The sequence below is a fragment of the Sander lucioperca genome, chromosome 16, assembly GCF_008315115.2.
Source record: "Sander lucioperca isolate FBNREF2018 chromosome 16, SLUC_FBN_1.2, whole genome shotgun sequence".
Lineage (NCBI taxonomy): Eukaryota > Metazoa > Chordata > Actinopteri > Perciformes > Percidae > Sander > Sander lucioperca.
The window spans coordinates 20,213,129-20,236,258 of NC_050188.1; the positions used below are offsets into that span (position 1 = coordinate 20,213,129).

A 23,130-nucleotide genomic window follows, 5' to 3' on the forward strand; every position below is an offset into this window, starting at 1 on the left:
TGCTAAATGGTATTTGCTGCCATTAAATCAGTAGAGCATAATGATTGCTCACTGTAGGCGTTTAACACCACTCATTCTTGCATCTGGTAAACTTTTGACTTCCTGAGATATTGCTTACAGTTTCTTTGACTGTGTACTGTACCACAGTTCCAAAGAGGGGAAATGCCTTTTTCCAAAGAATACATTTCATTTGCTGTGAACCCTACAAAGGTTATCGGGCACAGATAAGAAAGGAGTGAAGCTTGTGCTTGGAAGAGATAGCATAATTCAAGAGGCGGCATTTTGAACTGAATGTCACATTACGTGGCACATTTCCTCCGCTTGCAATTACTGTAAATCTGCTGCTTTTCATGTTTCTTTCTGCTCGCTTGTCTTGTCAGGGTCACTCAAGAGTGAAAAGATCTGCAGGATGAGGGAATTAAAGGAGGAGGGATTTTTTGTTTCTGTGTTCACTTCCTTTCGGTTGTAATGATCTTAGTCTAGAAAGAAGGTTCAAGCCATACTTGAACTTGAAGTGCTATTAGTTATTTGTCTCTGTGTGTGTGTGTGTGTGTGTGTGTGTGTGTGTGTGTGTGTGTGTGTGCTCTTCTCTCCTGTTTGTCAGTGATTACCTGTGAGAACTACAGTAGCAATCTTCTGCTCTGCAGAACGCTCTGCCTGGTACAATGTATTCCCCAGAGCAATGTACCAACCAGGTTCTTTTCAGTATTAATACACAGACCAACACCAACAAACGCATGCCAGTCAGATCCTAAATACATATTCTGACACTGTCTGAATACCAGACAGCAAGTGATTGAGGGAAAAATGTAAAGTGAATGGCTACATAAAACATACATAGAATGTATCTGTGTTTAAAGGAGATGCCTTAAGAATTCTCACTTTCTCACTATTTGATGGCAAGGGCAACTGTTGTTGCTACAAGCAGATAGTTTGTTCTTAGGCCAGCAAGCATGTAGGTACAAGGGAACACCTAATGCAGTGTTACTTTTGGCAGCTATTTAAGATTTAGTTTTAGTCTTTTGACAAAAATACGTGTTAGTTTTAGTCACATTTTAGTTCTTTTTTAATCCTTCATAGTTTTAAGTTTTATAGTTTCAAAACGTTTTAGTCAATGAAAAGTCATTACATTCATCATTTCATCATCATCTTTTAAGCATTACTTTTAGTCAAAAATGTTTTCTGTCTGAATTTTGTCAGACATTTTTTATTTAGTCTTATTCCAATGTCAAATGTTATATATTAAACATTCCAGTTAAAGCAACACTAGGTAACTTTTCCCGCTTCGGTAAACCTACAGGTTGGAAGCGGAATTGTCCATTACATTACATGTATGCAAGTTTGCCAGATCGTGTAGCAGATCTGTAGTTCGAATGAACTGGACAATGTAATGGACAATTCCGCTTCCAACCTGTAGGGGGACCGAAGCGGGAAAAGTTACCTAGTGTTGCTTTAATCTAGACTCACCAAACACTCAACTGTCCTGCTGTTATTAAAGACATTTGAACTAACCAAAGACAGTTGTCTCGTCCATGAACTCACTGCAGAATGAAACGCTGATGTATGAAACTGCCAATCAGAATAATTTACTTATTCATCGAAGGTGCCGGGGTGGAGTTCCAGATCGTTCCAGCCCACTTTATCCACTTTAATCAACTGTGGAGATGGGTCTGGCAATAGAAGACACTTACCCAGACTGTCGGTGTGTCTGGGTGAGAGAGAGAGAGAGAGAGAGAGAGAGAGAGAGAGAGAGAGAGAGAGAGAGAGAGAGAGAGAGAGAGAGAGAGAAATTAATAGTTTTATATTTTTTAAACTAAGGTACATTTTAATCTCATCTTTTTTCATCACCGTTAGCGCTTAATAACGGCGGTGGCTTCTCGCTATCTAAAAAAAATTATATATATATATCTAAAAAAAGTTGTTAATGAACAAATGTTTTCTGAAATGCAAGTTCTTGCAGAGTATGACTCACCAAGCAACTGTAATCTGCAGAAAGACACCTCAGTGGATGTAGGCTACACACCAGATAGCTATTGGTTGTTCTATGGAGCATAAATGTGCAGTAAGGTGGTGGCACCTGTGTGTTGAGCTATCATGTACAAGCTGCCAGCTCCATTTTTGACCTGAGCCTCTCTGCTCTGAGCCCATTGACTCTCATGAGTTCCTATTAAACGTGTGTTTGTTGTTTATACCTTGTGTATGAGAGACAGACAAATCCCTGCTGTGGTAGGAGGTAGTTAGACATTGCTCCAGCCATAATGATGCTTTTTTTCTGAAGTATGGAAAGTAGAGATGGACTGAAAAGAAGGGCATAGGAAGAGGAGGAGCCTCCCTGAACCAAAGAGGAAGAGAGAGAGGGAAGGAGAGATGAATGGAAGTTTTGAAACCCCACGTTTAGTGTGCCACATCAGTGGGAATCCGTTTTTAAAACTGTGAATTCAGTCACTTTGCATATTTATTACCCAACCCCGTATGCAAGACTTTAGTTGGCGTGGAGGGCAATGGAGAATTTTTCATGGTGATTAAATGGGCCAGGCTTAACAAGCTCATCATTTCCACATCAAAACAGGGAGCCTGATGATACTATCTACAGTAGAGATAGCTGAGAGAATAACCACCCCTGGAAAAAGCTCAACAAAAATAAACTCACATTGCATACCCGTTCATTACGCTCTATGCACACACTTGAATGCACATAGCCATACTTAAAGCAGAACAGCTTTTAGAAGGGTCGTATCAGAACCAATGTTTTTATACTAAAATCCAGTAGCCAGTACTCTTTTATTCCCAGCAGGTGGAATAATGTCTTAAAAGAAATGTATCCTGAAACCTCCCTAAGTTAGGGTTAGGGGGTGATACAGTGATCCAAATACTAATAATAATAATTGAAAAGATGGAGGGAAAAGAAAAAAGAGGCAGAAAGAAAAACAAGGAAAATGGAATGGGAAGCTGCACTAACTCTGTTCCAGACTGGGAGACTCTTGATGGGCCGCTACCACCTGCTAAAACCTGCAAGGCCAAGGTCATGTGACCGACTGAGACAACTGACGCCGTCTTTGATTAGTTTACTACTACTGTACAAAGGGTAAAACTCTGTACAACAAAGGGACACACAGTAAAGCTTTTAAACAACCTGCCAGGTTTCTTAGTTTTTTCACCTCTAGTTACTTTTGACAAATTATGATTCAAACAATGCAAAAACCTCCCTCCAATATATGACATTTTATCTATCACGAATGTTTATAACTTACGGTCCCTCAAATTCCTCCTAATGTGTGGCTCTGTATGTGAAAGACTTCCACCAACTCTGTCTGACTGAAGAAATATTAGATAATGAAGAGGGCGCTGCCCAATGCCAACAAGGCAACAAACTTCCTACTGAAATGTGTCCATTGTTAAAAAAAAGAAAGAAAACCTCACACAACCAGTGTAGTCTATAAGATAACACTGTAATAATAGTAGTCAGCTGGCGGTGAATATGCTAGCAGATTAGCTTGCTAGCGTTGGTACCAGCTCGGCTACCCCTGTCTGTCACGTAACCCTGGCCTTGCAGGTCGTAGCAGCCAGTAGAGAATCACTTTTCTGCAAAATTTTACATCAGAGACAATTCAGGTTAGGAGACTCATTGGCAGCCAGAGTAAAACATATTAATCAAAAGAATAATTACAATATATAAAGCAGCTGCATCAGATCAGAGGCAGACAACATTTACCAGGTTTAAAAAAAGGCCAATATCAGTCTGACGAAGCACAGGGCATGCAACACATACAGTTCTTCTCAAGCTAAGCTTCACTTGCCAGCTGTTTATTGTTAAGCTCTGTATGTACTGTACCTACGGATTGATCTGTTTGGAGGGGTGTGAATCTTCACTGGTCTCACATTTCGATTACGATTATCCTGTCAACGATTCGATCCGATTCAATATCCCGATGCATCACGATGCGTCATCTCCTCAATATTATTATTTATTGTTACACATGGTTTTCATCAAATTCAAGCAGTCAGATATATATGAACTCCCCTTTTTATTGTATCTGCTCTTAAAAAAAACACTTCTTGAGTCTGAACACAGCAGACAAAAGGCAAAAACAAATCAGAAAATCAACAAGTAACATCAATAGGCAATTATCGATTTTGGTCTGGCACTGCATCGATGCAGAATCGTCCGCATCGCGATGCATCGATGCAATGATTAATTTCAACACCCCTCTCTGTTTGTGACACTTTGGGATTCTGACTCATGTCTTGTGATGCTGTTTAAGTGGCTTATTTGTCGACCTCCTTCCCTGAGCAGCTCTGCTTTGCTCTGTACTACTTACAGTCACATTTTGTAATGCAGCGCTGTACATGCGCTAAAATGACTGCCCAAGCAAATTAAAATGGTGGATAAGAATGCTACCAGAGACAGATGGCGAGGAGCGGATTGAGGGAATGATGGAGAAATAGACAGACAGGCATTGACTGTAATAGCATAACATTGAAATTCAAAGAAATGGGGCAAGACACAGCTGTGTTTGTGAGCTGCCATCAGCCACAAATGCCACTGATTGCTATGTTCCCCCCCCCCCCAAGACAATGAAGGTTGAAGCGATCCTCTTGGCAGCCATCTTGGTCTGTGATTAATCTTGTGTTCTCCTCACCATGATATTATATAATTTCAAAGGCATTTGGCAAGCTTTTTAAATACTTGCTGGCACAGGTATCTGTACAACATGCTGCTCTCACTTTACTCTCTTTTACTTAACTTACAAGAGGTCCTTTTCCTCTCCACAGAAGTGGTGTCTGTTTTCTGTAAATGGCTCATTTAGTGCCAGGAAATAGCCCCAACCCACCCTCCCGCCAAATGCTGGCCCCTTCTCACTCACCAATTAGGCCTATCAGTGGCGGCACTGTTCACTTTCAGCCATGTCGAGGTTGTAATGAAATATTATGCTTCGCGATCATTCTGCCTCTTGTAATTTGAAAGAGTAGAGGAAGACAATAGAGCATTATTCCTACAAAATAGATTATTTGTAGAAGTGGACTTACTTTGTAGAAGAAGAAGACAGTTGTTTCCCCCACTGTTGGAAAAGAGGCAAATATTTATTTTTCACTTCGTGAAAATGAATATGAAGTGAATATGACTTTCAAAGACTTTTTTTGGAAATGCAGACAGGAAAGTCAGGCATATCTCTTTCTTCATCATAGTTTAGATATTTCCAGGGTTCCTCAATGTAGTGCTGGCAAAACATTAGCATCAAACCACTGATTCATATATTTTAGAGACACTGAATAATGTAGTCAATATATAGAGGGAGGAAAATATGGATGCGCCTTCTCAAGGTATTCTGGTCAAGACTGGGACATAGAGCTAATATTTACCTGTATATGAAGCCCATTTTTCTTCGGCACTTGCTGTATCGATCGCCAGTGCTTCATTAAACCAGGCAATGTAGGGACAGCAAAGTTGCATCCCTGCCTCCTTGAAATGCAGCATTCTCTGTTTTTTTGAAGCCTCCACCAACTCTTTAGGGTCTCCTTTTTCCCGTTTTCTTTCTATCACACTCCCTGAGTGCTGGATACTGGATGCTTCAATAAAACATGTGACGCCTAGCACTGCAGTATTCTGCCTTACTCACATCAAATCCTCCTGTGTACCGTATCCATATTTCATGACTTCCAAAGTTTAAGCTAAAATCTCAGATTGCCAGGGCAAGGATGGTGTGAGCTTCACAATAGATCATCATTTATCAACATTATGAGTAAAGATAAGGCTCCCATGTTTGTGCTGTGTGAATGTGTGCTGGTTTTGCTCTGTGGACAACTAAAGGCTATATAAACTGTCCTCTAAAGGTTAAGTGAGTCCCCCAAGCCATATTCATATTTGGTTGTATGTGTCCACTTTTGTGTGTTTACTAAGTACAAGGTGCAGTCAAATGGATTCATTTCAGACCCACTTCTCTCTCTCTCTCTCTCTCTCTCTCTCTCTCTCTCTCTCTCTGCTGATTAAGTTAAACAAGGCAAATGTTGACATTTAAAGCAAAGCTAATTCTAAGACAAATGAGCCTGCTGCACAGTTGTAAAAATATGAAGACTTCCTCTTAATGCCACTGAGTCTATCACAGTTTCTCTCTTTCATCGCTGAAGGCAAAAAAGAGGCAGAAAAAGACAGAAAAAAATATGAATTATATGCTATGCTGTGCATTAATCAGACTTTTATTTGGTCATGAATGCCGCCTGCACTTGTAAAATGCAGCAGCATGTACTGTAAAGCTGAGCTCACGTGCGCTGTTGTACATATTCACAGTGCTAAATGCGCGCCCTTTGACAGGAAACAGTAATTAGCTAATTGGCAACATTTGTTGAATGCAAGCCATTAACGGGTCGCAACTGTTGGTGTCACATATTGAATAAACATGTTAGTTCATAGGCACTAAATAAAAGCAAGAGCTTTGACAGAACATCCTTCTGTTTCTTTCTTTTTTTAATACTGACACATCTCTTTGACACCAAGAGGTCTATGAGACACATTTAAAAAGAATACAAAATGAATACATGCTGAATTCCCTTTTGCATTTGAGTACTATCGTTCCCCCTGTAGTTTTTCTGAAGGAGGGCGAGTAAAAATAAAATTGGTGCGTCATACTCAGGGCACTAATGATGGTGCAGGACCTGCCAGCTACCAGCAACAATAAAACTATACACACTAATAGTTTGAGCTTGTTTTTGATGTTTCACACAGGGATTTTATCATGTACACCATCTTGTGAAAACTGATATGTTATTTTGTGCCCCAAAATCCTGGTTCTTTTCCCGTTTCTCTCTTTTCTCTTCCGGGATTTCCAGGCTTTGATATTCCTTATTTAGGTCATGGAGTCCATATCACTTTGAAGAGCTAGCTGGGCGTATACAACTTTTAGTTTCTCGATGAAAATAAAGCTTTTAACAAGAAAATCCTATGATGAGGCCAAAATACATCCTCTTAATCAAGCTAATTTGCAATTTGACTCAGGCTGCTAGACAGCTATTTTTGCATTGGAGAAGAGTCAAAAAGAAATCAAAAGGGAAAAAAGGTGTAAGGGAGCAGGAAAGAGAATTTAGTAGGAGGCACAATGTGAAAAGGAACCGAGGAGGAAATGATCAGTTAAAATGGACAACTATAATTTAAGGAATCAGAAGAGGATAGCAATGAGTGATAGAAATATATATAATAGAAATATTTGTGTCAGAAACAGGCTTCTTTGAGGGCGGCATTAGGAGCATCCTTTAAAATAATATCACAAACAAGGGCGGAATCACCGAGCAATTGGACATCAAAGAGGACCCGGCTCCATTACAAGCCATTAAAAACATAACGGCTGCTTGGAAAGAGTGAAGCCAAAGGATCGATAAAGGGCAGTTTAACTGTCTGACACAGCTCACTAATATCTGAAACATCAACTCCCCTTCAGAGAGAGACGGAGGAAGAGGGAGAGAGAAAGACAGACTTAGTGGGTGAGAGAGAGGAAATGGAAAGAGAGAAAGACTCTTGAGATCATTAGAGTGCTTTCCATCTTCCTTCTTTCACCCCTCTCTGCTGTACTGTATACATTTCCACAGTAGATTGGCATATATCACAGCAAACACACACACACACACACACACACACACACACACACACACACACACACACACGGACACACCTGCAAATCACACAGGAGAATAAGCATAAAGTTTTATATAGTTTACAGTCATTCCAAAATGTTACTGTTAAATGTATTTACAGCAACATGCAGCACAGTACAGTAAAATAGTGCTCATATGTGCTCCTGATGGCTGTATTTACCTTAAATATACTAAATACACTGCCTGAAATGTTTAGTTTATCGAATTGCATCCATCTTAAAACTTGCTTGAACACTCTCTCCACCTCCTTCCTTGATTAAATTCCTTTTCCTCTTTGTCACTCTTTCCTAACTCTCTTTCCTCCCACACGAACCTCTTTGGCTTTATCAGGGCATCAGAATGCGGAAGCGTTAAGCCTCCTTGAGGTTGATACTGAGCTCAATGCTATTTTCATTCCCTGTTGGTGCAGTCATTCAATACCTCTCTTTTTAGTCTACAGCTGCAAATGGAATCCAGTATGATAGGTAGTGATAAATAATAATGTCTCTCTAGCTTCAGGCAACATCAACTTGGTCTCTAAAGACATAATCACAACAGAAATTGACATAAATAGTGTGTATGAGTCTGTACACAATATGTACTGTATGTTTGTTTTGTTTTGATGATTCATAATTTCATATTGGCAGATTTGATTCTGTCGATCAGGGGTAGTGTCCTCCAAAGTTGCTTGGTTAAAATCAATCATAATCTGACAAAGAAGTTCCACAAGGTATTGATATCTTTGATTCATCACAAAGTAATGGGTCCTCGGTAGGGGTGGAACGGTACACAGAAGTCACGGTTCGGTTCATACCTCGGTTCAAAACAAAAATGCAGAAGGCAATTTTTTTTTATTGTGCATGTCTCAGGCTGTACGACCTAGTGTCATACAGTCTCTCCCTTGAGCTAGCTGCAACAGCCTGAAGTGTGTAAAGTAAGATGTAAACAGTAAACAATAAGTACCCCACATCATCTCCAGACTCCATCTGTAACTTGTAAACAAAATAAGACAATCAGCTATAAAACTAAAAATACAGCATCTCTTATTTATGAAAGTGCAAATTACATAGAATAATAACAAAAAGAAAATTCTACTTAGGGGAGACCTTCCCCCACAAAAGATAAAAGATAGTATTCTTGCAATTAAGTGCGACAGGCATACCAGGCCAACTGGTCGTTAGTGAAACGGAGGGTGTAGCTGACAACTCCTGCTCCATCAACGTCCGTGTTTGGTTGTATATTGAAGGGACTACAGTTTGCCTCATATGTGGACGGGATGGCATGTTGTAACGAGTTTCGAGTACATGCAGCAAATACTTGAAGCCAGGTTCCTCTACGAGTGAATATGGGCGCATTGAAGATGACATGTAAATTCCGATTGCTTCAGTGATTCTTTTGGCCCTATTTGTATGTGTATCTAAAGGCTGGTTAAGCACTGTAGGGAGGAGAAGTTGGACAGTTTTTTTTTTTTTGTCCGTTCCAGTGATTGGCACATCTGGGTGATGCGTTAGCATGTTAGATGTATTTCCACTCACATACCCAACAACTGCCGAACAATGCCAACACACAGTCCTCGTCTTATCCACCACTCTCTCGCCTGTACTACTGTAACTGTGACTGGGAAACCAAAGTTTTCCCAAACTTTGATCTTAAAGAGACTGGCGGGTCCTTTAACTATTGTAGGTCGCCACCACTCGCCATGCTCGTCCTTAATGCTGCTATCTCTGACTCACTCACTGGACCGTCGACCTGACAAAAAACTGCATACATAGGCAGAGCTCGGCTACATAGGCGCCAATCAGAGCTTCAGAGCTAAGGCGGGGCTACAGATTAGGTGTCCCTAAAGAACCCGCATATCTAACAGTAGTTCTGCATTACATTAGTTCTGCATTACATTAATTAATTTGCACGCAAGTTTTATTTATTTTTATACCGTATATTCTCCGTGTAAATTCATGCACCGAACCGAGACGCCCGTACTGTTTCGGTTCAATACGAATACATGTACCGTTCCACCCCTAGTCCTCGATGTCCACATGACTACATGATTGGAAAGTAATTACATTTTTTTTAAATAGTTTTTCTATCATTGTTAGCCATTTTAGAGATATATGGATTGTGTGTTCACTCCATTCTGCCATGCCTTTTCCCCTAAATTGTGGCCATTGGGTGAATTTGACAGGATTTCCAAGACTTATTTTTCTTTTCAGACAGTGAACAGTAGGCAAATGGCTTCTCTCCTCTCGAATCACAAATCCCACTGCCAGTTGGTGTCCTCTTTGAACAGCTGCCACTCAAACTCAGAGTCAAACAGATAAACAATTGTCCAGATGGATAAATGAACATGGCCATACATGCACAGATGCATAAGCAGAGCTTTCATAGTTTTGCACTTAACATTAACGTGTTTCTCTCACTCCATGTCAAATCTCTCGCTGTCCCTCTTTTTCTTTCTAACCCTCTCCTGTAACAAAAGGGGGTTTCCTTTTCAAAGGGCCTCAGAAACCCTTGGGCACACAGTAGAAATTGCTATAATTGTTGACGACGTGTTGAAGCGTTTGGCACGAGGAAGTCCCAATATTCTAATAATTATGCTGGCAAAGATAGGGGCTTCAGAAAGAGTGCAAAAAGACATACTAGGAACTAGGAAATTGCTTTCATGAATAGTCATAACATGCTTTCTGCTGAATTATATGTTTATAGTGTGACATTTGTCGAAAGAGTTATCTTTGTTTTGTAGCTGCAGCATCACATTTACATGTAAATTGGTATAATGATGTGCATATTCAAATGACTGAGCAGTTTCTCCATATAATGGGCAGCCTTTAAGGTTTTTCATGGCTTTAAACTGGTACCATTACATCGTTATACAGCAGGCCATTTCTTTATGACGTTGTCCTTCAAATCAGTTAGTGTAGTACGTGTACAGTACACATGAAATCTGTCATTGACAAGATAACACATTTACCAAAGTGTGGCTTATTTTGACATGGAGAATGTTTAAGAATATTTGTAACACCGCATCTGCTTATGTGTGATATTAGACAGAATATTCATAAGGACTATACTACAAACATGTTGCTTAACAGTATGGTCCCTGAATAGTAAATCTGCTGCACTAGAATGTGTGTTTAAGTCACACAGTCCACATACAGGATTTTCCACTAAAATAGCCACAAACTATTGATGCTGTGGAACTACACAACACTTTGAAATGATATGCTGTATGTCCAAACAGTGCTGCATAACAAGACACAGCAACACTAGAAACGAGATTAAACCTATAACAATTGTTGACTGTTAAGTCGTATTTGAGCTTCTGAACCGCTTTAAGGACACAGCAAGGGTTTCCGACTTGACAGACAGCACTAAAACTATATGACTCACAGTCAGTGAAGTGTGTTTTATATAGAAATGTCCTGAGATGCAGGCAGCACGGCACAACTCAGTTTAAAATTTTAATTCAAACCTTTTAGTGGTTTGCGAGCAGGATGGCCTGAGAGACAAAGCAGACAGAGCAGCACAGCTAGCTCATTAGTACAGAGTGGAATTTGTCTGTCCTTGAACCTCTCTGTCTCTCACGCACAAACACACACACACACACACACACACACAGAGTTAGACATTCATACACATTTATCATCTGACGTCCACTGAACTCCACAGGTCGGCAGAAGACAAAAGGGAAAAGTGGTGCAGAATGTTTGTCAGCACCTAGCACAGAGTGTGGATATGGTCTGATGTCCTTGTACCACAACAACACCAACACACACACACACACACACACGATACAGTAACTAGGTAGATCACTTGTACCAGTCTTTATAAATTTATAAATACCATTATGGCATTAAAAGCGAGTTTGTGTTATTCCCACATCCAAATGCAGCTTTATTTATATATTTACTGTTTATTGTCTAGTTTTAATGATGAATGAATTTAACTTTTCTTTTCCTAGACTTAAATCTTGTACAGTGAAAATGGAGCTTTCCCGATGTAGTCTTGCTCCGTGAAGCTATACAATACTCCCTGAACGGCATTGCTATTTTTGATTAAACAAAACACAAAGGCTACATCTTAAGGCGGAATACAATATAAAACAATTACAAACAATTGTGCATTATCCTACTTTAAAAAAAGATTTACATTGTACTCTCAGATGTTTTTGTGCTGCATATTGATTGCTTCTTTTCTCCACTGAAAGCTCAATCCAGTTTTTAATACCATCTCCTGCAGTTGAGAGGGTGATACTTAATCTTCTGTTCAAAAGTGTCCTGTAGTGCTAACCTGAACACCAGCACTTTAATTTCTGCATAAACTGATGACAGGGTAGTCATGTCTTAGTTGTATGAAATCAGGCATGAAATACATGTACAGCACCATGGAATTCCATCACAGTGAAATAAAATCCTAAATGCTGATACAATGTTAAATGTCCTTCACACACACTAGCACTTGGCTTTTGAAACCACTTTCTGGTGGTTCATTGGTTAATACATCTCCATGTTGAAACAAGATCCACTGTAGCTAAGTCACCTGAATATACAGTATGATATAAACAGTTTGCCTCGGGTCCGAACTTGTGCACGCTCCAAGTTTTTCAGTGATCCTAAATAGATTTTTTTCATTAAATAAAGCAGATACTGTAATGTTTATTCTCAAGGTTCACTTTGGAAGGTTGTGAGGGAGAAGGAAGATCGTGAGATGTGGAATTTTATTGGCCATTTTACCTGATATTTACCGCTCAATAGGTTAAGGCCAGGGGGGTCACCGCTCCCTGTGGTGGATCATTGTGCATTTTTAAAGAGACAGCACAGACTTACCAGCAGGATGCCAGCTGCCTCCCCCAGTGTTAGGAAACGCACATACACACACCACCATTGACCTTAAGCTCCAATAAACACAATTAAATATGAATAAGGACATCATTGAAAGTAAACACTGGGACTTTGTTCCTTTTATTTCTTTCATACACACACACACACACACACACACACACACACACACACACACACACACACACACACACTCATAGCCAACCACACATTATCTGGTCTACTACTTGGCCAATAATAATCTTGACATTTTCCGTGGTGTCATTAGGACACTTTACAGAAACCACACAGAGTCAAGCCTTTGATGGTGCATAAAAATAAGAATACCCAATTTAAACTTTACATGGTTTATTGACAGCCTGAACAGTGATGATTTATGGCTCGTCCTGCTTTAAAAAAAATCACTCTGAAATGGATGAGAGGCATCCATTCCAGCATGATTTTTATAGCACAAGGAAGTATGGGAGACTTAACACAGACAACTTGAGAGAGAATTCATAGTAGGCTATCAAAAGACAGCCATGGGTCACTGGTGAGTGTGAAATATTTATTTTGTCCATTGATTGGTTTCCTGAACAACTCCCCCCTTCCCCCTTATCATCCATACCGAACCCCTCCTCCTTGTACTCTCCAACCTGCTTTCATTGATCCGTCAGGCTGAGAGAGATGGAGCGAGCATGGGGCCTGGATAGATATTTTACTTGGACCGGGTGTTTATCCTGCAGAGGTAAACTTTGCTTTCAGGCTCTGTTGTGGCATTACTTCCTTTCCCCCCACTGGCGGAGAACAGTGGGAGTAATCAGCTTAATTGGTATAATTATGGGGTAAGCAATGAACCCTTGAACACACGCCTTTGCTTTTCTAAACGGATATTTGCAGATTAAGGGGGGGTAAAGTTATCCTCGTCAGCATTTAGCTTGGTATGCTTTGTCTATGAATGGAGGCTATAATCTGTAGATGTTCTTTCACAGAGAAAACAGATGATCCAATCCATTGACCAGGCTTTTTTGATCAACTTAATGATGTAATTTCTGAATAACCTACTGTAGCGGTATTCTTCACTCAATCCGTGTACCAATAATTATGTGTTCCCAAAATATAAAGCATCAAATACTTAAATATAAGTTCTTTACAAAAATAGAGGCTAAGGCCATGTAAGAGGTTGTTTCAAGACATTAGGTAAAAAAAGTTTGGTTAAATGCTATTGGTAAAGTCACTGTTGACTTTATCAATATTAAACAAGGACCTCATTCTTTCCCTAACCTTAACCAAATGTTGTGGGTGCCTAAACAGAACCATAAAAATTACGTACATTTGTATCTTGCTTTAGTTGCTACCGGCAGCAGATATTGTATTGCAGGAAAGGATATTGTAACAAATGAAATATGTTGTCAGCATCGATAATAAAGTTTTGGCTTTCCATAATCTTTAAACTCAGGACAGCGCCACTTCTCACAAATACAGATAGGATTGGAGATGAAAAGTTTAACTGACACATAACCGCAATCAACTTCGTGGGAAATTAAGAATCAGTGCCACCTGTCTGCACTGGTGGAACTCTCTGCACTGGTGGTGGATGTCGATGCATCATTAGGCTTTGCTTTTTTAATAACAAATCAAAAATAAAATCAAAGCGCCTATGGTTGCCAGTAAACATTTCACAGATATGTTTGCTATAAACGTTTTGCGACTTGGAAGATATGATAATAACAAAATTCCCTTGTTATGTTTATAGAAAACGTTATCGGTTGGGTGGTTGGTTTCATACAAAACAGATTTGCTGTTTGTTTTTACCATATTTCATTAGCTTTTATTTGAGAAATTAATACATAACATTATTTTTATTTAGCTGCCGCTTTTATCAAAAGCAATTTACAATAAGTGCATTAAAACCATGTAATAATTTAGCATGATGTATTGTATTACAATTAGTTTGTAAGTATTCCACTAGCTTAACTTCTAGAAATATAGATGTTAAAACCATATGAACCTTGACAAATGACTCAGAAGATCAGAAGAAGAACAGGCTGAAAATATGCAGTATAAACACTCACCTCAACCCCTCCAAAATTCCACCACCTATTTAGTGTAACACTGCTCTGCAGAAACTAAAGGTTTGAGTGGTATTCAGTCTTTGGTGTCATCGTGCTCAGGGGTCTTTCATGTTACTTGTCTAACTGCCAGTCCACCTCAGACCCTGGCTATGTCTCCCTCGCCACCCAGGAGATGGAATTTTAAAAATGTACAGTCCTCTTTGAGCTAGCCTTTTGGCCCCTGCAGGTCTCTGGAAATTAAAAAGTCAGAGAGAGTGAAGAAGAGAGCTAAGGTAAGATTGAGGGAGGCCATGAAAGAGAGAGAGAGGTTTCTGTATACAGGTGGACAGGCATTACCCCTATGGCAAGTTCTCGGCCACTTCTTGTTTTTCTCTCTTTCGTCTCTCTTCCTGCTCAGGGGAGTGGCCGTCCATAGCAGAGGCCAGATGCTATCAGATGCCATCATTGAAAAATTCAATGTTTTGAGGGCAGTTCATTGAAATGAATCCCTAGACCGGTTCCTGTTTTCTCAGACCTCTCTACAGCATATTTCACAGCTGAAGCTGTTTCACGGCCACCATTCGAAGAGTAATTGAAAATCCATGGCTGATTGACTCAGACCCTTGGTAATTAATTTTCTTCAGTTGCAGGGCTCTAAGACCAACACCCACATCTGTGCTATGCGGTGGTTCTTGTGCCAGGCTGAGGAATTATTGACGAGTTATTAATAATCCCACTGCTTTTCTTGCCAAGACACGCCCTGTGTACCATAAGCTCTAGGATTGGCCAGGCATCCAAGCTTGCGCGTTCAGATCCTATCCCCTGACTAATTTGGCTATCCTGACCTTAACCACTCGAGGTCAGTGCCTAACTTAAACCTCAACCATCTGCTTTCCACTCAGCTGCTATGCAGAGCGTGTCTTGCCAAGAAAGGTAGTGCAATTCATAGAAATGCATTGTGGTCAGCTTCCGACTTGGATGTACAGATTGATTCTTACAAATAGCGGTTACATACACATATGCACATACATATATAAATACACTCATACATGCATAAATATGTCCACTGATACAGACCTGATATGTAGCCACAGTAGCGGCCTGGCTTTAGAGATGGCAATGTTGGTCTGTCTGTTTGATTGGCTGGTCCATCACTTTGATCCAAACTGAAACATATCAACAAGTATTGGATTGATTGTCAGGAAATTTGATACAGACATTTATGGTTCCCAGACAATGTATCCTAATGCCTTTGGTGTTCCCCTGACCTTTCCTCCAGTGCCACCATGAGGGTGACATTTGTGGTTCTGAGTAAATTGTCTCGACAACTACTTGATGGATTGTCATCATATTTGGTACAGGCATTGTCCACCTTAGGATGCACTGTAGTAACTTGTATCTAGCACCATCATCAGGTGACATTTTTTATTTGTCCAGTTATTAGTTTTTACACCAAATTCCATCAAAACTCCCAAAAAAACCTGCTAAACATTTTCATTTTAGCATTGTCACATTGTGCAGATGTTGGCATGCTGAGGTTAGCATTTAGCTCAAAGCACCACTGTACACTGTATGTACAGGCTCACAGAGCCACTAACTTGGCTGTAGACTAACCGTCTTGTTTTAAAACCCTCTGAGGTCTAAGGGCATTTTCACTTCATCTTCTTAAATTCTCCTTTTTAGGGTATTTGCATACATCTGATCCCCATGTGTTTCATATCAAAATGTTCAGAACAAACTTAGCTTTCCATATAGTGATGGCCAATTTTTTTCTAGAGCGATGTGTAAAGAGATAATTTGGGGCTGAAACATTCATGTTGGCTTTTTGAAATTCCTCAAATCTCTTTTGAAAACAAACCTTAACTTATGATGCGTTGTACGGATTGTTTCGGTGCTTAAAATAAGTTTACCAAAGTCTTAGGTTATATGTGATTAAAAGAGTAAATAAATGTCTGAAATGAAATGTTGTAATATCTCTTTTTGAGTAGGAGTTTTGTCAAACATTGTTTGGACGCGCCAGTGCGTCTTTCGTCCTCAGAGGGTTAAGAAAAGAGCTCATGTACTGGTGCTGTGGATACTAACTTTCCTCCAGTTTTCTGCTTTCCCTCGGTTATCTTATCTCTTCTGCTCCGTGGGTAAAAGTGATTCAAATTATGTGGGTAGTATAATTTACACACAAAATAAGGGCCTAAACCTTGGCTCACTCCCAGTCCTGTTTCCTTTTAAAGCGTAACTCTCACCAAAATGCAACCTAGGGTCTTTTTGTGAATGTACCTGAGTCAAACTTTCGTTTAAAAGCATATTTAGGACGGAATCGCCACTTTTAAGATTTACCGTATTTTCGTTTTTTGGGTCAAATGACCTTTTGAATGGGAGTGCTAGGGGCACTTTTATGCTAGCCTCAAAATAGCTATTTTTAAAACACTAAGAAGGATCGACACAACATGAAACTTTGCTGGAAGTATCACCAGGGTCTCCACACCTTAACGAAAGCATTGAGAACATTGTTTGTGTACCCAGAGTTTACTAAAAAAGGTTTTGAGCAACTCACGTTAGCAGTTGTTGTTTACACTATCCACCATTTTCCCAGTCAAAAATAGGCGATCTCCGAATGCGAATGAACGGACTCCATAGGAGGAAATGTCATTCCTATATGAGGCTCCTTTTTCAACTACAAGGTAAATATTGTGTTTCACTAACGACAAAACAACAAATTATCCGTGCATTTATATGGAACTAAGCTTGAGGAGCTTTCCATCTTTACTCTCCTCCCTCAACTGTTTTTGACTGGCTCGATAGACGGCGACCGGAAGAACAACAGTTACAGTGAGTTGTTCAAAACCTTTCTTTTTAGTAAACTCTGTGTACACAAACAATGTTGTCAGTGCTTTTGTTAAGGTGTAGAGCCCCTGGTGATACTTTGAGCAAAGTTTCATGTTGTGTCGAGCCTTCTTAGTGTTAAAATAGCTATTTTGAGGCTAGCATAAAAGTGCCCCTAGCACTCCCATTCAAAAGGCCATTTGACCGAAAATACGGTAAATCTTAAAAGTGGCGATTCCGTCCTAAATATGCTTTTAAACGAAAGTTTGACTCGGGTACATTCACAAAAAGACCCTAGGTTGCATTTTGGCGAGAGTTACGCTTTAACTTGTCTTCAATACAACAGTGACTTGATAGCCAGCTCAAGGTGCCTTCTGCTCTACTGCCTCTGCTTATTGCAACTGAACTGATCTGATCGAGGTGGGATACCTGTTAGAGGGTTGGCACACATCCTCCTGTTTATAACAAGCACAGCTGAAGGACAGTTAGATAAAACATTGGCGTGTTTAAGTGTGATTCTAGTTGACCATAGCTTATCTGGTGATTACTAAATCAGAGACAAGTTAAGATAAGCTTTGAGTTCCAGGTTATTCACATGGCTTAGGCCCTTTGAAGCAGAAAGTGAAAGAAGGCCCCCTGATGTTACAATATATGTTCTAATATGACATTGATACTGACAGCATGCGGGCCACCGAATCCACCTCTATACTCTCCACAAAACAACAAAAAAGGAAATGATATCCACCCAGGAAACCAAAGTAGAGTTACAACAATGATATCTGAAAGTTCAAGCAAAGAAGAAGAGAAAGAAATAGCGAGAGACCTAATAGCATGTCTCACATTGAAAGACCTTGGAGCCTGTGTCTTGAAGATGAGTCGCTGATATATACACCCAGCATGCTGAGTGTGGGAACGGGCCGCATTGACACCCACGTCACGTTTGCAGCAGAGCGTTGTATAGCACTATAATCATGGTCAGCTTATAGAAGAGAGAGAGAGAGAGAGGCCGAGAGAGAGGCCGAGAGAGAGGTGTGTGGCTAGTAGCTCTGCTGAAGGTCTTCTTCCAAACAACAATACTGTGAAGATAGAAAGGTATTTTCCTGATTACCTCCACGTTTTGGTTGACATTTGATTGTGTTTACTTTGATGACATGTAGATATGACTATCGTGTCATGGTTTGGGTGTATTGTCACTGACATTATCTGCACCTTTAGACATCTAACGCTCTTGTTACTATATGTTTGTTCATCTGTCAGTGAAAGTGTCAGGGCAGGTCAGGAAGCATTTCTTAGCACACATGCAAATTTCCTTCCATGTTTGTATTGATGCAGTACTTGACATTAATTTGGGTGCATGAAGGGGAATCTACAGGCACTGCTACATTTTCCATAGTTAGGTTTTTGCGTATTCCAGGCTATCATCCAGGCCATAGCAACTATTTATTTGGGTCAGAGTATTGGATTCTCTGGAGCTTTATTTGCCCCATGTTGCTTTGAAAAGTCACATATCAAAGAGTTGAGACCCTTTTAACAGAAATAAATTGTTAATTGGTAAATAAACCTAATATGATCAGCCTTTGTTGCAGTGCCAGTAAATGTGATTGAGTTACATTAAATCCTTCTGGCAGAACCTTTCCTCAGAATGGAGGGAAAAGTCCTTTCAAGTGAGTCAGAACCAAGTCTGTCTTTTACTTAAGTGCTCTTTGTACAACTACGCTCGTCCACCTCTTTCTCCTTCTCTTCCTCTGCTCTGCCAAGCAAAGTCTACATCAGCTCTCAGATCTCTTTAGGGCTAAAAATTAAACATTCAAACTAAATGTTTGAAGCCGTTCTGTTCAGTGGTACCAGATGAATTTCTACTACTCACTGTTGTATAGCCGGTTGACTGACAGTAGAAAACACCTTTTGAGAAGTGATTCTCAGTTTTGGATAGTGTCTTTTTGTGGCCCCCGTGGTCCCTGTGTTGCAGAATCTTATTGATGTCAGCTTCACCTTAGGGTTCCTCCTGGTTTAAGGCAGGCAAGTTAAAAACCTGGGCACTGGCTTTTTAGTATGTGTATCTGTGTGTAGCAGAGGGGAGGAGCTAACCACCCTCCAGCCACGCTCCAGGGAGGGGAATGATGCTTTCACTGCTCTCAAAGCTCCATCAGTCACACAAATCCACACAGAATGGAAGTTGGCTCGATGTGGAGGTGGGTGAATAAGAATAAAGTAGTATAAAGAAATTAAGAGAGAGAGAGAGAGAGGGAGAGGGAGAGAGGATTTTATTTAGCTGGAGACAGAAGAAAGGATGGTGGTTTAGGGGCAGATTAGAATTTAGAGAAAAAATGTAACATGCATCAAAGACCCCTAAACATCTAACCTTTTGAAACAGATGCGATCCAACAAATTTCAAGGAAAGAGAAGTCCTTAATTTCATTTCTACGGTCTGTCTCTTATCAGCCTTTTAATACATCAACTACTGTGGGAGTGGCCTAATGTTCTCCCAAAAGACCATTGCTGTTCTGCTGACATAACAAGGAAACCTACTCACACATGCACCCAATATCAGAAACATACAGCAATCAATAACCTTGTGAAGCACTCATGATCGAAACCATCCAGTTCTGCCAATTCTATTCCCAGCCACAACCATCATTCATTGCAGCTAAACAGTCCACAGTCCAACCCACACCCACAAAAAGCCCCCAATTGGACAACCAAACCCTTTGACCCGGTTGTCATAAATCTACCAGGACATAGCCTTCCCCCTATCAGCATGGGCTCAAACAGTTTTAAAGGCTGAATTTTGAAATGTGGAGAAAAGCCCTTGGTTCCCATTCCAAACTGCCTTATGCTCAAAGAGGATGCTTGGGAAAGAGCGAGAGCCTCAAAAAAAACAAAGCAATTTGCATGGCAAAGAGGTGTTCTGACAAGCAGGGAGGCGGCGGAGTTGTTGCCCAGAGGACTAGACGGCTGTTGAGCAGTGGAGAGGAATCTGCTATTCTCTCTTCTCTTTGGAGAAGTGTAGCCTCCCCTGAGGGTGAGGAACGTTGCACAGCACAGTAATGCATTACGTGAATATCAATACAGTCAGAAAGCAGAGAAAAGGCTGAAATGAGGAAAGAAACTGAGGCATTGGAAGAGAGAGAAGATATGGAAGTATTTGAGTGAGCCTGAATTTTGCCATATTTAAATGCATGCATGTTGTTTGCCCCTGTGTTTATAGGTATTTACATGTGTCACTGCCGTTGATATACTGTATTCAGTTCAATTCAGAAGCAATATCACCGTATACGGAACAAAAATAAAAGCTAACTTCATTTGTCCCTGCTTCCAATGTCGCAGTTGCACAAAACAATATGCTTCAACTGAAAAAAATGTGAGAATCCAAGGTATGGGAATCTCTAAGGCTAGATATTTTTTTTTAAAAAGACACTATGTTATGTGAATGGCTGTGTAGGTGGCACTCAGGGAGATCAGATGATCATCAGAAACCAATGAGTGATCTATCATAGAGCAGTTCTGACAAATGCAAGCGCAGGGGGCGGATGCTTTCATGTTTCCAAACCAACTCATTCTTGTGATCTCCAGAGGGTCATGCATGACGATTGCAACAGAAGAAGTGTGTTTAGTCAGAGTGTTCGGAACTGAACATATTTATGGACTGTAGAGAAGGAGTCGTTTGGATGCAATTTAAAAGTTTTTTTTTTTGTTTTTTTTCTAAAACACAATTTTTGCCATGCAATGGCCGGTGCCCTGTCTTTAATTCAGTTGTTTCGTGAATGCCCTGAGGCTGACGGCATCAGCAGTTTGGCAGAGTCTCCTTGGGAGTTGTTTATTAACTAGTGCCCCAAGATATTTTTTAGGCTACTATGTGAAAAACAGGCTTTTCACAGCCACAGATACTGTATCTATCAATATTAGAAGATTAGACATGGGCTGAGGAGGATGGGAGGGAAAGTGAGGCGGAGGAGGTGGAGATGAATGCAGAAGGTTCTTGTTGTGAGTTTCTGTAACAGGCCAGGATTTAACACAAAGTCAATACTACTGCAAAGTGCAATCACAATGTGTTGGCTAAAGCAGATAGCTGTGATGAATGCTACACCAGGGCCAGTCTCAGTGGCTTAGTGGCCCCAGAAGAGATGTTTTATGTGGGCAGAATTCTTCAGACTGTCTGTTCTCTGTCCAAGGCTGTCCATGTACACCGCTCTATTAATTCCCTGTTTCATAATTGTATCTATCTATCTATCTATCTATCTATCTATCTATCTATAATGGACATTTATTGCATACAAGAACTGTTATGTAGACATGTGTTATGTACAGTATCAGTGGCCAATATGGAAAAAAATGATATTGCTGTAATTGCAGTAACATTATCTCCGTATTTACAGTATATGTGACAACAAATGTCACATTTTTTTTCACACTAATGCCCTCACTTTTTTTTAAACGAGGAGGAGAAAAGACAATCTGTAAAAGTGTGAGAAGAGGAGAAAAAGATGGTCGGAGTGCAGGCCAGCTATACAGATGATTCCCAAAGTGGATTAGTTGAAATAGATGCCAATTCACAGTCTCACTTATCTGTGACTGCATTGATCAGGTCTGTTTGTAGAGTGATTGTGTGTCATGCTGCAGGTAAGCAGACAGCAAGAGACCAAGGCTCCAATGTAGGATGACTATAAAGATCAGTTAGTCTTTAAAGAAAATGGGATATCCTACAAAAAAACTCCTCATATGTTTGTGTGTGTGTGTTGTTTAGACAGGCTAGCAAACGAGTGGCATAGTAAAATGTAGATACTCTTGCATGACATATGCAGCGTTTTGTTTGGGAAGAGGACATTATTAATCTAATTTTTAACAATGGTTAGTTATAATCAACATATTTCAATCGATTTTGATTGGTCAGTTGATTGAACTTTACTACTATACAGTATGTTCAAATGAGATGGGAGGAGGATGGAAAGAGGAACTGGGCTCATCCATTTTTTAGCTCACTCTGAATTTCTAACCAGTTATTATGCAGACTAGCAATGACATTTGGAAAAAATATAACATTTCACAATGAAGAAAAATGTTTTTGTACAATTTATTGTACTGTAGCTGGAGTGGCAGGAGGGATGGCTGCTGTGCTTTTGTTTGTGTGCACAAAGTGTGCTTCCTTCACCCCAAAAAATAAAGCCCTCTGCTGTTCCACTTGACATAGCAAAACATGTTATGTATTTGCTGGGTGTAATGAACATACAGTAATTCAGCGGCAGTGATAAAATCCAGGCAAATGTTGTACTGCTGTGCGAGTGTAGGGGCATCATTTACACTAAAATCTTTGTCTCCAATTGTCTGTTTCTCTTTCTCACCTTTTTTCCTTTGCAAACTATCTTTATCTTTCCGTTTTATTTTTATTTTACTCCCTCAATTGATTTCTGTAGTGCTATATGCTTAATGTTCTGTTTAAGAGAGATGGGGAAAGAGGTTTTGTGTAGGCAAAGAGAGGCGGGACTCACTGCTTTGACTACGAAAATCATAAGGACATGTCTATATAGTGCCAGTGCATGCATGTGCATGTAATACATCTTCCCTGTTAAAGTTAAGATCACCACCGAAGGTGTTGCATTGAAACCATGAAAACCAGGCGGGTATCCAGCCTTCTCCTTGTTTACATCTCAGGGGGGAGTGCTGTTCCTGGCTGAGGCACGGCTCCCCTCTGATTCTGGAGGAATAATGTGTTAGCAATAATTCAGCAAGCCCACGGTAGGTCACATGTTGGGAAATTAGGGCCGAGTGAAGAGCCACATCTGATTATTCAGTTCTTTTCCCCTGTTGTTTTTTTTTAACCA

General features: G+C 40.2%; 1 protein-coding gene and 1 long non-coding RNA gene across 3 annotated transcripts in view; both read left to right on the forward strand.

Annotated features, from left to right (window-relative positions):
* Nucleotides 1–23,130, forward strand: part of gabbr2 (gamma-aminobutyric acid (GABA) B receptor, 2) — a 190,526-nt gene that overhangs the window by 63,090 nt on the left and 104,306 nt on the right. The gene's annotated exons all lie outside the window — the stretch shown is intronic.
* LOC116066923 lies at nucleotides 924–16,414 on the forward strand. Its single transcript, XR_004109080.2, has 3 exons — nucleotides 924–935; nucleotides 13,631–13,637; nucleotides 16,175–16,414. It is a non-coding gene; the product is annotated as an uncharacterized LOC116066923 (long non-coding RNA).